Below are 14,972 nucleotides of genomic sequence, written 5' to 3'. Positions count from 1 at the left end.
GCATTATCATCTTTTCATATATATGTTTATAACATGTTGCACCCGTACACTATGGTAGGGCAAAATACGCCAGGGGCTTTAGTACCCATTAATATGACGTGAGAATTCCGTACACTTTCACAAGTGCGGCACCACGAACTTATAGCACTATATGCATCGGCTCCGAATCATGATTTGGGTCAATAGTTGGGTTTGCCCGGCTCCTATGTTTTAGTGCCTTACATTCCGCTATATCGTCTAAGGTAGCACTAGGAGAACCACTGCGATTGTGCCCCGGTTGAGCTGGGTTAAGCACCTCAGTGGAGAAAGCTAAAACTGACTGTCATGATGAGGCGAGAGACCGGTCGCTGTTCGAGAGGTTTTTCGAGTCCCTAAAGGCTTATGCCGCTTCGAGCGAGGAGCTGGATAACCCCAGCCAAGGCGTGGATAGCGCCCCGAACTCGGTCCTCCGAACTAGGGGCTTCGCCGAAATTTAAAATTATAAAGTTCTATGGCTAAGTGAGAGTGTTCAAGCATTATAGTCCGATTGCCTGGTTCGTCGTGCTGAGCGCCTCCCTCGAAGGACCCAACCATGGGAAAAAGAGCGCCCAGGATTATCACCGAACACCCCAGCAATAGTGGCATGGGGGCAGAAGCCGACGACTGGCCATCTCTCAATTTTTGATAAACGGCCGCACAGAAAATAATATTTTAAATTCAATAAGCATTGCTTAGCGCATATGAACAAGTTTTCAGCACACAGGATAAACACGAGCGAATTCATTCAAAAATTACATCCTTGGTGCACTCATCTGCCACAAGGCGGGCACCTGCAAGAACATCCTTATAGTAGTTCTCCGGCTTGCGATGCTCCTTCCCCGGCGGCGGCCCGTCCGTCACAAGCTTCTCACTGTCCAGCTTACCCCAGTGCACCTTTACATGGGCAAGGGCCCTACGGGCACCTTCGATGCAGGCGGAGCGCTTGATGACCTCGAGCCTTGCACAGGCCTCCACCAGCCGCCGCACCAGCCCGAAGTAGCTCCCAGGCAAGGCCTCTCCGGGCCACAGCCGAACTTTGAAGCCCTTCATGGCCTGTTTGGCCGCCTTGTGGAGTTCGACCAGCTGTTTCAGCTGGTCGCTCAAGGGCACAGGGTGTCCGGCCTCAGCATACTGAGACCAGAATACCTTCTCCGTCGAGCTGCCCTCTTCAGCTCGGTAGAATGCGACGGCATCGGACACGCTGCGGGGAAGATCTGCGAAGGCCCCTGGAGAACTCCGGATTCAGGTAAGTAACAAGTAGTTTACTTTTATGTTTCTGCTTTGCATAAAGAATGCCTTACCCGCTGCTATCTTCTTCATATCCTCCAACTCTCGGAGAGCCTTCTGGGCTTCGGCCTTGGCAGACTTGGCAGTCTCAAGGGCCGTCGCGAGCTCGGACGCTTGGGTCTTTGACTCAAGCTCCAAACTCTCATGTTTCTTCATGAGAGCCTGAAGCTCTTGCTGCACCTCGCCAACCTGAGACCCAAGTTTCTCTCGCTCGGTCCGCTCCGCGGCCGTTTTCATTTTCGGCCTCGGACAGCGCCTGCTTGAGGGTCGCCACCTCAGTAGTGGCCCCTACAATAAGCAATACAATCCTGTTATTTTTTGCAATCACGCCTCTCTATAGGCACCTTTTTATAAGGTATTTCTTACCTTCTTTCTCCTCGAGCTGCTGCTTGGCACGGCCGAGCTCTTGCTCGGACCGCTCGAGTCCCTGTTTTAGGGTATCCACCTCCGCAGTCAGTGCGGCGGTGGCTAGCAGCTAAGCCTGCATACGCATATTGACTCCTTTATTATACTCCTGTGAAATTTCATAGATCCTCTATTCGGCTTTTCTTTCCGAACGCCAAACAGAGCATCAGGGGCTACTGTCTATGCGGTAATATTTTTACATATTTTTACTTACCTCGAAGCCTGTTAGGAGGCCAGCGCAAGCTTCATTCAGCCCGCTCTTGGCGGACTGAACCTTCCGGATCACCGTACTCATAATAGTACGGTGTTCCTCGTCGATGGAGGCACCTTCAAGCACCTCCAGCAGATTGTCCGGCGCCTCCGGTTGGACGGAGGATGCCGGCTCAGAAGGCTTGCTCCTCTTGGAAGGAGTTCGCCTGCCGCGGTCCGGAATCGTTGAAGATTCCGGCACGGTGTCCGGCTTAAGGCCGGACTTGGAGCCCTGGGGGGTCTTGTCCCCTTCACTCCTGGGTCCGGGAGGTCGCCTTGCGGCTCCTCCAGGACCACCTCCTCATGTCCCGGAGCTTGATGTGATGCCACTTCGGCGTCATCCGCAGTGTGGGGGGAGACAGCAGGCGGAACAGAGTTCACGTCCGATGAATCCAGGGAGCCGCTCGACGACTCGTTGAGTGTGGCCCGGGGCGGGCTGCATGATTATATTCGACATTAGGGGAAGCTGTGCAAGAAAAGGAATATCATGAGTTACTCTGGTATCTGAACACTTACGATTTCGCTGGATGCTTGGCCCTGTCCGGCCATTCCTCTTCGCCCTCTTCGGCGTCAGGGGCGTAGTCCGGCGGAGGGGTCTTCCTTTTTCTGGACCCCTCGGCCTCCCTCGTTGGGGCGACCTTCCTATTCTCTCCTCCCTCCACTAGAGAGGGAGAGTCTTCTTCTTCCTGCTCCTCATTCTCACGGGAGGAGGGCTCCTCGGACTCGTCAGATGACGGGTCCGACACCACCACGTTACGGGCACTCTTTTGAGTCCCCGTGGTCTTCTTCTTCTTGTCCTTCTTCTCTGGCACCACATAAGGCGCCGGGGCCAGCAGCTTCACCAGTAAAGCTGGGGCTGGATCTTCGGGCAGCGGAGCCGGACAGTTAATCGGCTCGGTTATCACCCGCCAAGCCTGTCAGAGGAAAGGGAGTTTAGATCCCGCATAGTGTCAAACTATGAAAAAAGGCTTAACATCCTATGAAGGGTGTAGATGGCATACCTTGCTAGCGTGACACTGCGAGCTGTATCCGCGGTCCTCGGAAGTGGATGCGGGAGCCTCGGCGCCCTTGAATAGCACCCTCCAGGCGTCTTCATACGTCGTGTCCAAGAGCCTGTTGAGAGTTTGGTGCTCCGCCGGGTCGAACTCCCACAGATTAAAATCCCGTTGTTGGCACGGGAGGATCCAGCGAAAGAGCAGAACCTGGATTATATTAACAAGCCGGACTGGCTTGTTCACCAGGGACGGGATGCATGTTTGCCATCCGGTCACCTCTTTCTCGTCACCCCATGACAGGCCCGTCTCTTTCCAGGACATAAGCCGCGTGGGGGGTCCGGATCGGAACTCAGGGGCTGCGGTCCATTCCGGATCGCGTCGCTCGGTGATATAAAACCACCCGGCTTGCCATCCCTTTAGGGTCTCCACGAAAGAGCCCTCGAACCATAGGACTTTGGCCATCTTGCCCGCCATAGCGCCTCCGCACTCCGCCTGGCTGCCGCGCACCACCTTGGGCTTGAAGTTGAAGGTCTTGAGCCAGAGGCCAAAATGGGGGCGGATGCGGACAAAGGCCTCGCACACGACGATAAACGCCGAGATGTTGAGGATGAAGTTTGGAGCCAGATCGTGGAAATCCAGGCCCTAGTAGAACATGAGCCCCCGGACAAATGGGTGGAGTGGAAAACCTAGTCCGCGGAGGAAGTGGTGGAGAAACACGACCCTCTCATGGGGCCTTGGGGTGGGGATAAGCTGCCCCTCTTCGGGAAGCCGGTGCGCAATGTCCTTGGACAGGTATCTGGCCTTCCTTAGCTTTTTTAATTTACCCTCCATAGCGGAGGAGACCATCCATTTGCCTCCCACTCCGGACATTGCTGGAGAAGGTTGAGGTGGGATGTGCGGGCTTGGGCGCTGGAGCTCGGGTGCGCGAGGGTTGGATAGGCAAGGGAGGAAGAAGGCGTAGGTAAAAAGGGTAGATCCTTATCCCCTTATATAGGCGGATGCGGTTATGCGTCCCCACCTACCTAATAAAACTCACTTGCCTCCCGAGCGCCGTGATAAATGGCACGGTTGGGTTACCCACGTCCGTATTGATGAGAATCCCGTAAAAAGGGTACACGATCTCTGCTTTGACAAGACGTGCCAAGGAAACCGCCTCGCAAAACATGCTGAGGAGGGAAAGTAAAAACGATTCGAGTAAAGGGCTTGGTTGTGGTGTGATGGCGCACTGCAGAATACATCAGCAAATTTGATTTGTGTTAATATTATTCTCTCTATGGCAATATGTGGAAGCTTATTTTACAGAGCCGGACACGACTCTCGGTGTTTACAATCTTCTATGAAGGACTTGGAGGAGCAACCTGCCTTGCAATGCCGAAGACAATTTGCGCGCCGGACCCGTTGTCATTGAAGCCTGGTTCAGGGGCAACTGAGGGAGTCCTGGATTAGGGGGTGTTCGGGTAGCCGGACTATACCTTCAGCCGGACTCCTGGATTATGAAGATACAAGATTGAAGACTACGTCCCGTGTCCGGATGGGACTTTCCTTGGCGTGGAAGGCAAGCTTGGCGATGCGAATATTCAAGATCTCCTACCATTGTAACCGACTCTATGTAACCCTAACCCTATCCGGTGTCTATATAAACCGGAGGGTTTTAGTCCGTAGGACAACTTCATCAACTCCATAGACAACAATCATACCATAGGCTAGCTTCTAGGGTTTAGCCTCCTTGATCTCGTGGTAGATCTACTCTAGTACTACCCATATCATCCATATTAATCAAGCAGGACGTAGGGTTTTACCTCCATCAAGAGGGCCCGAACCTGAGTAAAACATCGTGTTCCCTGCCTCCTGTTACCATCTGGCCTAGACGCACAGTTCGGGACCCCCTACCCGAGATCCGCCGGTTTTGACACCGACACCCAGGATGCTATCTGGGAGGCGCCACGAGGCGAACCCTCCCTTGCTAGACACATGGAGGACATGATCCCCATGGGGACTGGTGAAGAGGGCCGCACCCGTCTTGGCCCTCAGCCGAATACGATTCCGGAGACCCATATGGCTCCGTAGTCGGGCGGGCAGCCCTCTTCCGCCGGTGGTCCCTGTCCATCCAGGGGCGCCGGATAGCCTGATGGAGGTGCTACGAGGTGCCTCAGTTATGGACGAGCACCGTGTCCTTATGAGCACGGTGATCGAGAAGGTTCAGTCCACCAAGACTAGACTGAAGGAAGCCTGCAGCAACCTGTTGACAGGTTTCGGGGTAAGTGAGAGAGAAAAAAAAACCTATAGTCAGTAGCCCCTGAGACACTGTCCGGTGCTCGGTAAGAGGAACTGGATGGAGGATCAATCCTCTAGATTAGGAGACTAACGTGATATGTGTGCATGAGCAGGCGTCGCTGTTGGCCGTGACCTCGCATGCTGCCGAAATTAGAGTGCGGCTGCAAGAGAAGCAAGCTAAGTAACGTCTTGCTGTATGTTCGGAAAGCGGAGACGTTGTGTATTGACTGTAATGTCGAAATGTATGCAGGTGCCGCGACCGAGGTCGAGGCCCTAAGGAAGGCCCTAGGCGTGGCCGAGGAGAAGGTTGTCCAGCAGCAAGCCGCCCGTAAGAAGCTCAAGGCCAGCGTCAAGAAAATCCAGCAGGAGCTCCAAGATGCAGTGAAAAAATGTGAGACCTTGGAGAATGATGTGTCGGCTCAGGAGGCTGAACTCACCAAGGCTCGTCAGGGCGCGGAAACCGCGCGGAATGAGGCCCAGGCCGTCATCCAGGAGATCACGGCGGGTAAGGCTTTTAAGATGCAAAGCAAGTATGCGGAGAGGCAGTACTTTTTACTAACTCGGGTTCGGAGTTCCCCAGGAGCTTTTGTGGATTTACCACGCAGCGTATCGGACGCTACAGTGTTCTACCGAGCCGAAGGAGGAGGTTCTACGGAGAAGCTATTCTGGTCGCTGTATGCGACGCCAGAGCATCCCGTGTCCTTCACCGATCAGCTGAAGCAGCTGGTGGAGCTGCACAGGGTGGCCGAACTAGCCATGAAGGATTTGACAATCCAGCTATGGCCAGCCGAAGCTATACCCGGCAGCTACTTCGGACTCGTGAGGCGGCTGGTGGATGCCTGTCCGTGGTTGGACGTACTCAAGCGCTCTGCATGTATTGAAGGAGCCCGTATGGCCTTCACTCGCTGGAAGATGTGGTGGGCGAAGATGAACGCTGTTGAAGTGGCCAGCGGGCAGCCGGAGGGCATGGAGCACAGCACACCCGAGAAATGTTTTGCGGATTTCATAGAAGGGTCTCGACTTGTGGCAGCTCAATGTTCGCATGACATTATTTTTGAATGAATACATTCGTGTAGTCCTTTTCCTTGTATTATAAAGACAAAGCTTTATTGTGTAATGAAATTTTGTTATGCTTTAAATTGTTTCCTCCTGTGCGGCCGTGTTATATGCAATCTGAGGGTTGGCCAGTCGTCGGCTTCTGCGCACACATAATTAGTACGGAGGTGTTCGGGATGGGATCTAAACAATATTGATCCAATTATATGGTCCTCTGGGGAGTTGTTTAGCGCAACGAACAAGGCAATCAGACTATACGGCTTGAACGCCCTCACTTAGCCATAGGTGTTCTATAATTAAGCAAGTGTGCAGCCCCTGGTCCAAGCCAGGGTGCTGTTAGCATCTGATCGGGGAGTACCGATCATTCGCGTAACGCGGAAGAAATCTCCAACGATTTTGTGACCCTCGAACAGCTGACCGGCTCTCGCCGTATCATGACAGTCAGTTTTCGGCATTCTCTACTGAGGTGCTCATCCGGTCAAAGCCGGGGCACAATCGCAGTAGTTCTCCCTTTACTACCCTAGCCGATAGAGCAGAACGTAGGGTACCAAGCACAGGACCCGGGCAACCCAACTATTGACCAAAGACATGATTCGGAGCCAATACATATAATGCTAAATTCGGGGTGCCAAACTTATCTATAAGAAGTGTTCGGACTTTGCTGCCGTATTATGGGGCGGTGGTGAGCCCCTGGCGAGTATGAGACGTACCAAAGTGTACGGATGCAATTGATAAGCAAATCGAAATAAAATGATTTAAGAAGCGAAAGCCACAGAAACTGGGCCGCAAACCATTTTCATTATAACAGTATGGATACGTCAAGGCATATCTTGTACAAATGGTGTGATAAGCATCCTGGCTATTTGACATGCCGGAATAAAGAGGGCGCAGCATGCGGGTCCTGAGAATTAAGTAAAAAATACTGTCAAGAATAACGTATAAAGTTTACCCTACATACCTATGCTGCTTGTCGTCTTTGTATGCCGATCCTTAAAAGGTACTGCTCAGCAGGCCCGTTGGAAAAGGAACCTGGAAAAAAAAGGAAAGTTGAAAAGTATGTGTGAGTCCGGGGCCAGTCAAGCCGAACTGAAGATCCCGGGTTAGCTTCTGCCTCCGTCGATGTCCATGGGATTTTGAGTCCGTAATTATGTATGTGTGGTATGAATACAACGTCTTCATTGGGACGGTGGCCAGATTGCTAATCGAGCTCTTGATGAGCCACGCTGTCCTGCTGTAGAGTAGTCCGGAACCTCTTGATGGTGTCCAGGGGCTTGGCAGCCGCACTATGGTGCTGCTTGAGAAGGCCCTCTGTACCTCTGCTGCTAGGGCGGCGGTGTACTCCTCTGTTCGGTGGGAGTGTTCCGTATCGCCGTTGACTGTTATGACACCGCGTGGACCGGGCATTTTGAGCTTGAGATAAGCGTAGTGTGGCACTGCGTTGAATCTAGCAAACTCTATTCGTCCGAGCAGTGCGTGGTAGCCGCTGCGGAACGGCACGATGTCCAAGATTAACTCCTCACTTCGGAAGTTGTCCGGAGAACCGAAGACCACTTCCAGCGTGATTGAGCCCGTACAGCGGGCCTCTACGCCTGGAATGACTCCTTTAAAGGTAGTTTTTGTTTGTTTGATTCGTGATGGGTCGATGCCCATCTTCCGCACTGTATCCTGATAGAGCAGGTTAAGGCTGCTGCCACCATCCATTAGGACTCGTGTCAGGTGAAATCCGTCGATAATTGGGTCGAGGACTAGTGCAGCTGAACCGCCATGGCGGATACTAGTTGGGTGGTCTCGGCGATCGAAGGTGATCGGGAATGATGACCACGGATTGAATTTTGGGGCGACTGGCTCTACCGCGTAGACGTCCCTAAGCGCTCGCTCACGCTCCCTTTTGGGGATGTGTGTAGTGTATATCATGTTTACCGTCTTGACTTGAGGGGAAATTTCTTCTGCCCCCTTGTGTTCGTCTGCCGGGGATCTGCGTCTTCGTCCTCACTTTGTGATCCCTTTTTTTTTATTTTCGGCATTTAACTTGCCAACCTACTTGAAGACCCAACAATCCCTGTTGGTATGATTGGCTTGTTTGTCCGGGGTGCCGTGAATCTGGCACGGACGGTCGAGTATGCGGTCCAGGCTGGAAGGTCCTTCATTGTTTCGTTTGTAGGGCTCCTTCGTTGGCCGGACTTGGAGCCAGTGAATCCGGCATTGACTGTGGTGTCATTGGTGTTGTTGCCATTGCTTCGGCGATTATGTCTATTGCGCCGAAGCTTGCCGGTGCTGTTTTTTTCCTCGGAGGGGCCTGTCTCGCTGGCTGTGTTGTTACTATGAGCCAGCCAACTGTCCTCACCACCGCAAAAGCGGGTCATGAGCGCCGTGAGGGCCACCATGGACTTCAGCTTTTCTTGGCCGAGGTGGCGTGCTAGCCATTCGTCACGGATGCTGTGCTTGAAAGCTGCTAAGGCCTCAGCGTCCAGACAGTCAACAATCTGGTTCTTTTTGGTTACCGTCGCTCTCTTTGCCGGGTAGGTTTGCCGTCGGTGACAGACAGCAAAGGCCTTTGCCGTCTACCATGGCAAACGGAAAATAAGCATATTCCCATAGTGCACGCTTCTTCTTGAAGCAGTCAGACTCGGGGTGACCATCCCTGTTGCTGTAGTCACAATGAGTACGAGGACGAGAGCGGCCTTCACGAGAGCAGGCCTCACTACCCGAAGGAGTGGGCAGTAGCGGCGGAGCACTGGAGCGAGAAGACACTGGTGGAGTAGCAGCTCGAGCAGCGAGCACAGAGGGAATATGAAGCTAACAAGCACCACGGAGGCGAGTCTCCTCAGCATGAAGCTGAGAAAACACCTCAGAAATAGGAACACGGCCACGAGTAAACAACTGAGCACGTCGAGGCTCAAACTCCCCACGGAGCCGTGACAAGAACTCATAGACGCGCTGAAACTCCAAGTCTGACCTCATAGTCTGGCAACACGGGCAAGTGCCACAAACAGTAGTGCGAAGAGAGTCAAGCTGGCACCAGAAGCAGAACTCTGAGTGTAGACCTCATCAATAGTGGAGTCTCCCTACTAAAGAGCATGCTCCTGAAGGACCACACACAAGTAGAGAGCATCAGCAGAGGGCTGATAGCGCTGACGAAGATGAGTCCACATCTCAAAGACAGTACCGAGGCCTATAAACTCAGAAGCAAACTGAGGCAAAACACTGGAAGTGAGAACAGTCGTAGCACGAGCGTCATCATCACACCATTGAGTGTAAGCAGCCAGATCGTCACGATAAACATCAAGAGCATTTGAATAATCCAAGACCTCCTGATCATAAGTGGTAGTCGCATCATCAGCAGCAACCCTGGATGTAGCCCTATCAGCATCAGAAGCATCTGCGTCAAGAGCTGGTGGCGTCGGCGGTTGGGTAGGAGCCACAGGAGGTACTGGGCACGGAGGACAGGGGACCTCACCAGAAAGAACACCCGAGAGACAAATGCCATGTATGTGAATGTGCATAAAGGCAACGAACTCAACATAGTTAGCCCCATCAAATATCACCGGGCAGCGCGGGATGGCAACATAGCCAGATGATGCCAAAAACATGGTGCTCCTTTTTTGTCTTTTTTTAGAATAGCAAAGGTCACCCAAGACTCAACTGGCCAAGATGAGAGCGGCCAGAACCAGTAGCAGATCAATTAGACGAAAAGCCAGCCGAACGAGGACCAAATCGATTAGACAGAGTCGCGATCTGGACTTCTGGAGCAGCAGACACCCGGACAAGAAACGGCAGCAGCCACTCACGTAACCACGCGAGCGCCCCGCAGGCAGCCGCGGAAGACAGCAACACTGCGGACGGGGCCGGCGGCCGGTAGCAGTGGTGCAGACGGGGCCGGCGACCGGTGGCGCCGCAGAAGGCAGCAGTGGCACGGACGAGGCCAGCGGCCGGCAGCGCCGGCAGCAGCGGCGCAGACGGGGTCGATGACTGGTGGCCGCAGAAGGCAGCGGCAGCGCGCGGACGAGGCCGGTGGCCGGCAGCCACAGAAAGCAGCGGCGGTGCGGACGAGGCCCACGGCCGGCAGCGACCTTGGAGGAGGACGAGCGGCCAGCGGCTGGATCGATTGAGACTAACTCCGATCGGATCCAATATTAGCCAGCGGATTCCACGCAAGAATTTTTGTCCAAAAAGGCTACCTTTTTTTTGTGGGGAAAGAGTATTTATATTAGCTAAAAATAGAGATACAATCAGAGTTCATGGCAGCGGCAATTTCCGGGGGGAAATTACGAAGCCACACTGCAGTTTTCACCTGCTCTTTACCTAGCTTCGCTAAGCCGTGACTCACAGAATTGGCTTCGCGGTTTATCTTAATAATAGATACATCTCTTTCCTCGATGAGTTCTCGAATAACCTGAACCCTAGACGAATATTGGGATGTGTTGGGCGTAGATGGATTCACCAAAGCGACCGCTTCAAAACTATCGGTCTCCAATGTCAACGACAAGGGTGACCAATGTAGGGCAAGGGCGAGGCCTTCCTCCATCGCTGCCAACTCCGCGTCCACCGTGTCTGCACACCCGAAGAGCTACTTGTATGCAACGAAGATAGACGATCCCACAGAATCTCGGAGTGCCATCCCAGTACCTGCTGATCCATCCTGCTTGAAGGATCCATCCACATTCAGTTTAGCTCGACCTTCTGGCGGTGGCATCCACTTTTGCCGTACCTTCTGACGCCCATCCTGCATGTGTCGTGATGATCCACTACTCTGAACACATTGCACCACTTGCTTGCCTTTCTCCACATCCACGTTGATGTGTTGCTGGATGAGCATCAGCGAGTTTAAGTAGCCAGTGAGAAAGTTTTTGGAGCCCTCAATCGTTGGTGGAGGTTTGTTGTGAGTCATCTTATTGTGTGCATGCCAAATACGCCATAAAATCATCAGGCACATGGCTCGTTGTTGATCAGTCATTTCATGCAGGGCTTGTAGTATCCACTCCGGACCAGATGGTGTGAACACCTCCTCAGCAGGCAGCAACCATTCCTTACGCATAGCCAGCCAAAGCTCCTGCGCATGGTTGCACCTAAGCAAGGCATGGAACGAGTCCTCTTGTTCCCGGCCACATAATGTACAGGTCGGATCCTCCTCCATACCACGTATGCACATGTTCACCTGGGTTGCAAGGGAATCTGATGCAAGCTTCCAGCCAAAAATACGTACTTTGGGCGGCACTGCACATTGCCAGATGAGTTTCCAATCAGGTCTGTCTCCGCTTGGTCTACAGCTTGAGGCCCCACTCCCCTGTGCGCGTAACTGTTCATCAAGGGCAAGGCAGTATGCACTCCATACAGTGAAAGATCTGTGCTTGTCCGGATGCCATGCAATGAAGTCCTCTTGGTTCCGCATTGATGGTTTGATCTTTACAATTTCATCCACATCAATTGTGAGGAAATGCCGCCGCAGCAAGTCCATGTTCCAGCCGCCATTGGGTTGTATAAAATCAGAAACCCAGCGTAGTTCGCATCGCCCTCTCACGGTGATTGGTCGTAGCTGGTGGTTTCTCGGTATCCAGGGGTCTCGCCATGCTCGGATGCTCGCCCCATTCCCAACACGCCATATGATACCCTTCTTAAGCAGCTCGAGTCCATACTCGATTGCATGCCACCTAGAAGAGCCATTGCCGGTGAAGACCGTATCGGTAAGGACTCCGTTAGGGTAGTATTTAGCCTTAAGTACATGCGCGCACAAAGAATCAGGAAATTGCAGAAGCCTCCAAGCTTGGCGAGCTAGGAGAGCTTGATTGAACAAGCGCATGTCTTTGAATCCCATGCCGCCTTGGTTCTTTGGTCTGGTCATGTTTTCCCATGCCACCCAGTGTGTTTTTCTCTTCCCTTTTGCTGAGCCCCACAAAAATTTTCCGTATCATACTTGTGAGATCATCACACAACCCAAAAGGAAGCTTGAAGACAGCCATAATGTAAGTCGGTAGCGCTTGGGCTACCGCTTTTATTAAGACTTCCTTGCCGCCTTGGGAGGGGTCCCCCCACATAAGGATCCTCTTTGCTAGTCGGGACTGGAGGTTTTGAAACTTCCCTTTATGCATTCGCCCCTCCCTCAGGTGTTGGCAATCCAAGATATTTCGCCTCGAACAAGTCTTAGCCAACATTGAGCACTTGTTTGATCTCATTTTGTATCTCTTCTGGACAAGAGCTACCAAACAGAATAGGACATTTGGTAGGGTTAATCAGCTGCCCCGTTCCTCGACTGTACTCAGCACATGGTTAATCCGTTCAGCTTGATTGGTCTCCGCTTTGAAGAAGAGGAGGCCACTAGTAGAAAACAGGGCTATGGTCACGGGGCAATATTCACATTAGTCTCGGTTCAGTCACGAACCGGGACTAATGTGAGCATTGGTCCCGGTTCATGCGGCTAAGGCATTAGTCCCGGTTCACTCGGGCCCTTTAGTCCCGGTTTAAGACATGAACCGGGACTAAAGGGTGCGATGACCATTAGTCCCGGTTCATGCCTCAAACCAGGAATAAAGATTACACCTTTAGTCCCGGTTTGACGCACGAACCGGGACTAATGGGGTTGAGACCTTTAGTCCCGGTTCGTGCCACGAACCGGTACTAAAGGTCCCATTTTCAAACTCTACCCCCCCCCCGGATCGCCTTTTCAGTTTTAAAAAAAATAAAATAAAATGATGGAAATGTCAAAAAAAATAAAAGAAAATAAGTTTCCCATGTGATATGTGGTCTAGTTGTTGGGAAAATTTGCAAATGTGAATTTTGACTTTATTTGCAAAATCTCTCTGAAAATTGTAAAAATGGGCATAACTTTTGCATACTAATTCGGATGAAAAAGTTTTTTATATGAAAAATCATCTACTCGAAAAGTTACGGCCAAATAGAAAAAATCGAAAAGTTACGGCCAAATCAAAAAATATGTGGTCTACTCAAAAACCCCGTTAAACATTTGCAAAATCCTCAAAAACCTAATAGAAAAAAAGTTACGGGGCTTTTAAGATCTAGAGTGGAAAAAATCAAAAAATATTCAAACGGTGGGCAAACTGTGATCAAACAATGGTCAAACTAATTATTCTAGAATATTAGTGTTACTAAATAATTATTTTTGTTATTTCAATTTTGGTCAAACTATGGTCAAACTGTGGTCAAACAATGGTCAAACTAATTATTCAAGAAATATTAGTGTTACTAAATAATTATTGTTTTTTAAAACAATAGTTTCAAAATAAAACTATGAAATGTGTCACTTCATGCTCAAGCAAAATTCCTGAAGGTTAATAGGATTGACATCTCGGTATTGTCAGGAAAACAACAAGTGCAGACTTGGAGTGAGGGAGAATAGAACCCGGAAGTTAAGCGTGCTCAGGCTGGGGGAGTGGGAGGATGGGTGACCGTTCGGGAAGTTAGATGATTTGGAATGATGAGGGGTGATTATAGGATAAATTGAGAAGTGATGAGGGGTGGTGATTACAGACTAGAGGTTAAAATAATTCAGAAATTTGAAAATTAAATTTTTTTTTAAAAAAACCATAAAATTTCCTTTAGTCCCGGTTGGTGTTACCAATCGAGACTAAAGGTGGAGCTCCACGTGGCCGCGCCCTTTAGTCCCGGTTCTGGATTGAACCGGGACTAAAGGGAGAGGCATTAGTACCGACATTTTAGTCCCGGTTCCAGAACCGGGACTAAAGGCCCTTATGAATCGGGACTGAAGGCCCTTTTCCTACTAGTGGGCTATCGTCCGCAAAGAGGAGGTGTGAAATACCAGGTGCCCGACGACACACCTTAAGGGGATCAATTCGCTGATTTTGGACCTCTTGCTGAAGCAAACTAGATAACCCATCAGCAACAAAAAGGAAAAGAAACGGAGATAAAGGATCACCTTGGCGAAGCCCGCGGGATGGGGAGAATGACTCTAGGCGGACTCCATTAAATTTTACAGAGTATCTTACCGTGGTCACACATGACATAATCCACTCGACCCACCGGTAAGAGAAGCCCAACCTTTGCATCACTTTCCTCAAGAAATCCCAGTCCCGCGGTCATATGCCTTGCATTGGTCCAATTTGTACGCTCAGAAATTTTATCCTCTTTGGTGTTATGCTCAATGAAATGCATGCACTCAAAAGCCACAAGCGCATTGTCAGTGATCAGCCGGTCCGGGACAAACGCGCTTTGATTAATAGAGATAAGCTCCCCAAGGATAGGTCGAAGCCGATTAACCAAACACTTCGCCACTACCTTGTACAAGACCATGAATAAACTCATAGGCCTGAAGTCCTTCATTGTTTCTGGTTGATCACACTTAGGGATTAAAACAATAATTGTATCGTTCACTCCTTCTGGCATAACGCCCGTGGCAAAAAATAATTTTACCGCATTAGTAACTTCAGCCTTCATAACCTCCCAATTTCTTTGGTAGAAGCATGCAGAAAATCCATCGATGCCCGGTGCCTTGAGAGGTCCGATTTGAAAGAGGGCATCTCCTATCTCCTCATCCGAGAAATCCTTACATAATGCATCATTCATATCTCCAGTTACACGTTCCTGGAAGAGGTGTACCACATTGCTAGCATCCAGCGTAGGATCACTTGTGAAAAGATTTCAGAAATAAAGATCAGCCAAGTTTTCCATTGACGCCTTTTCCTCATACCAATTACCATTTTCTTCTTGGAGGCGGCG

The sequence above is a fragment of the Triticum urartu genome, chromosome 5, assembly GCF_003073215.2.
Source record: "Triticum urartu cultivar G1812 chromosome 5, Tu2.1, whole genome shotgun sequence".
In the NCBI taxonomy this organism is placed as follows: domain Eukaryota; kingdom Viridiplantae; phylum Streptophyta; class Magnoliopsida; order Poales; family Poaceae; genus Triticum; species Triticum urartu.
The sequence above is the reverse complement of the archived record's forward strand: the minus strand, read 5'-3'. Positions refer to the sequence as shown.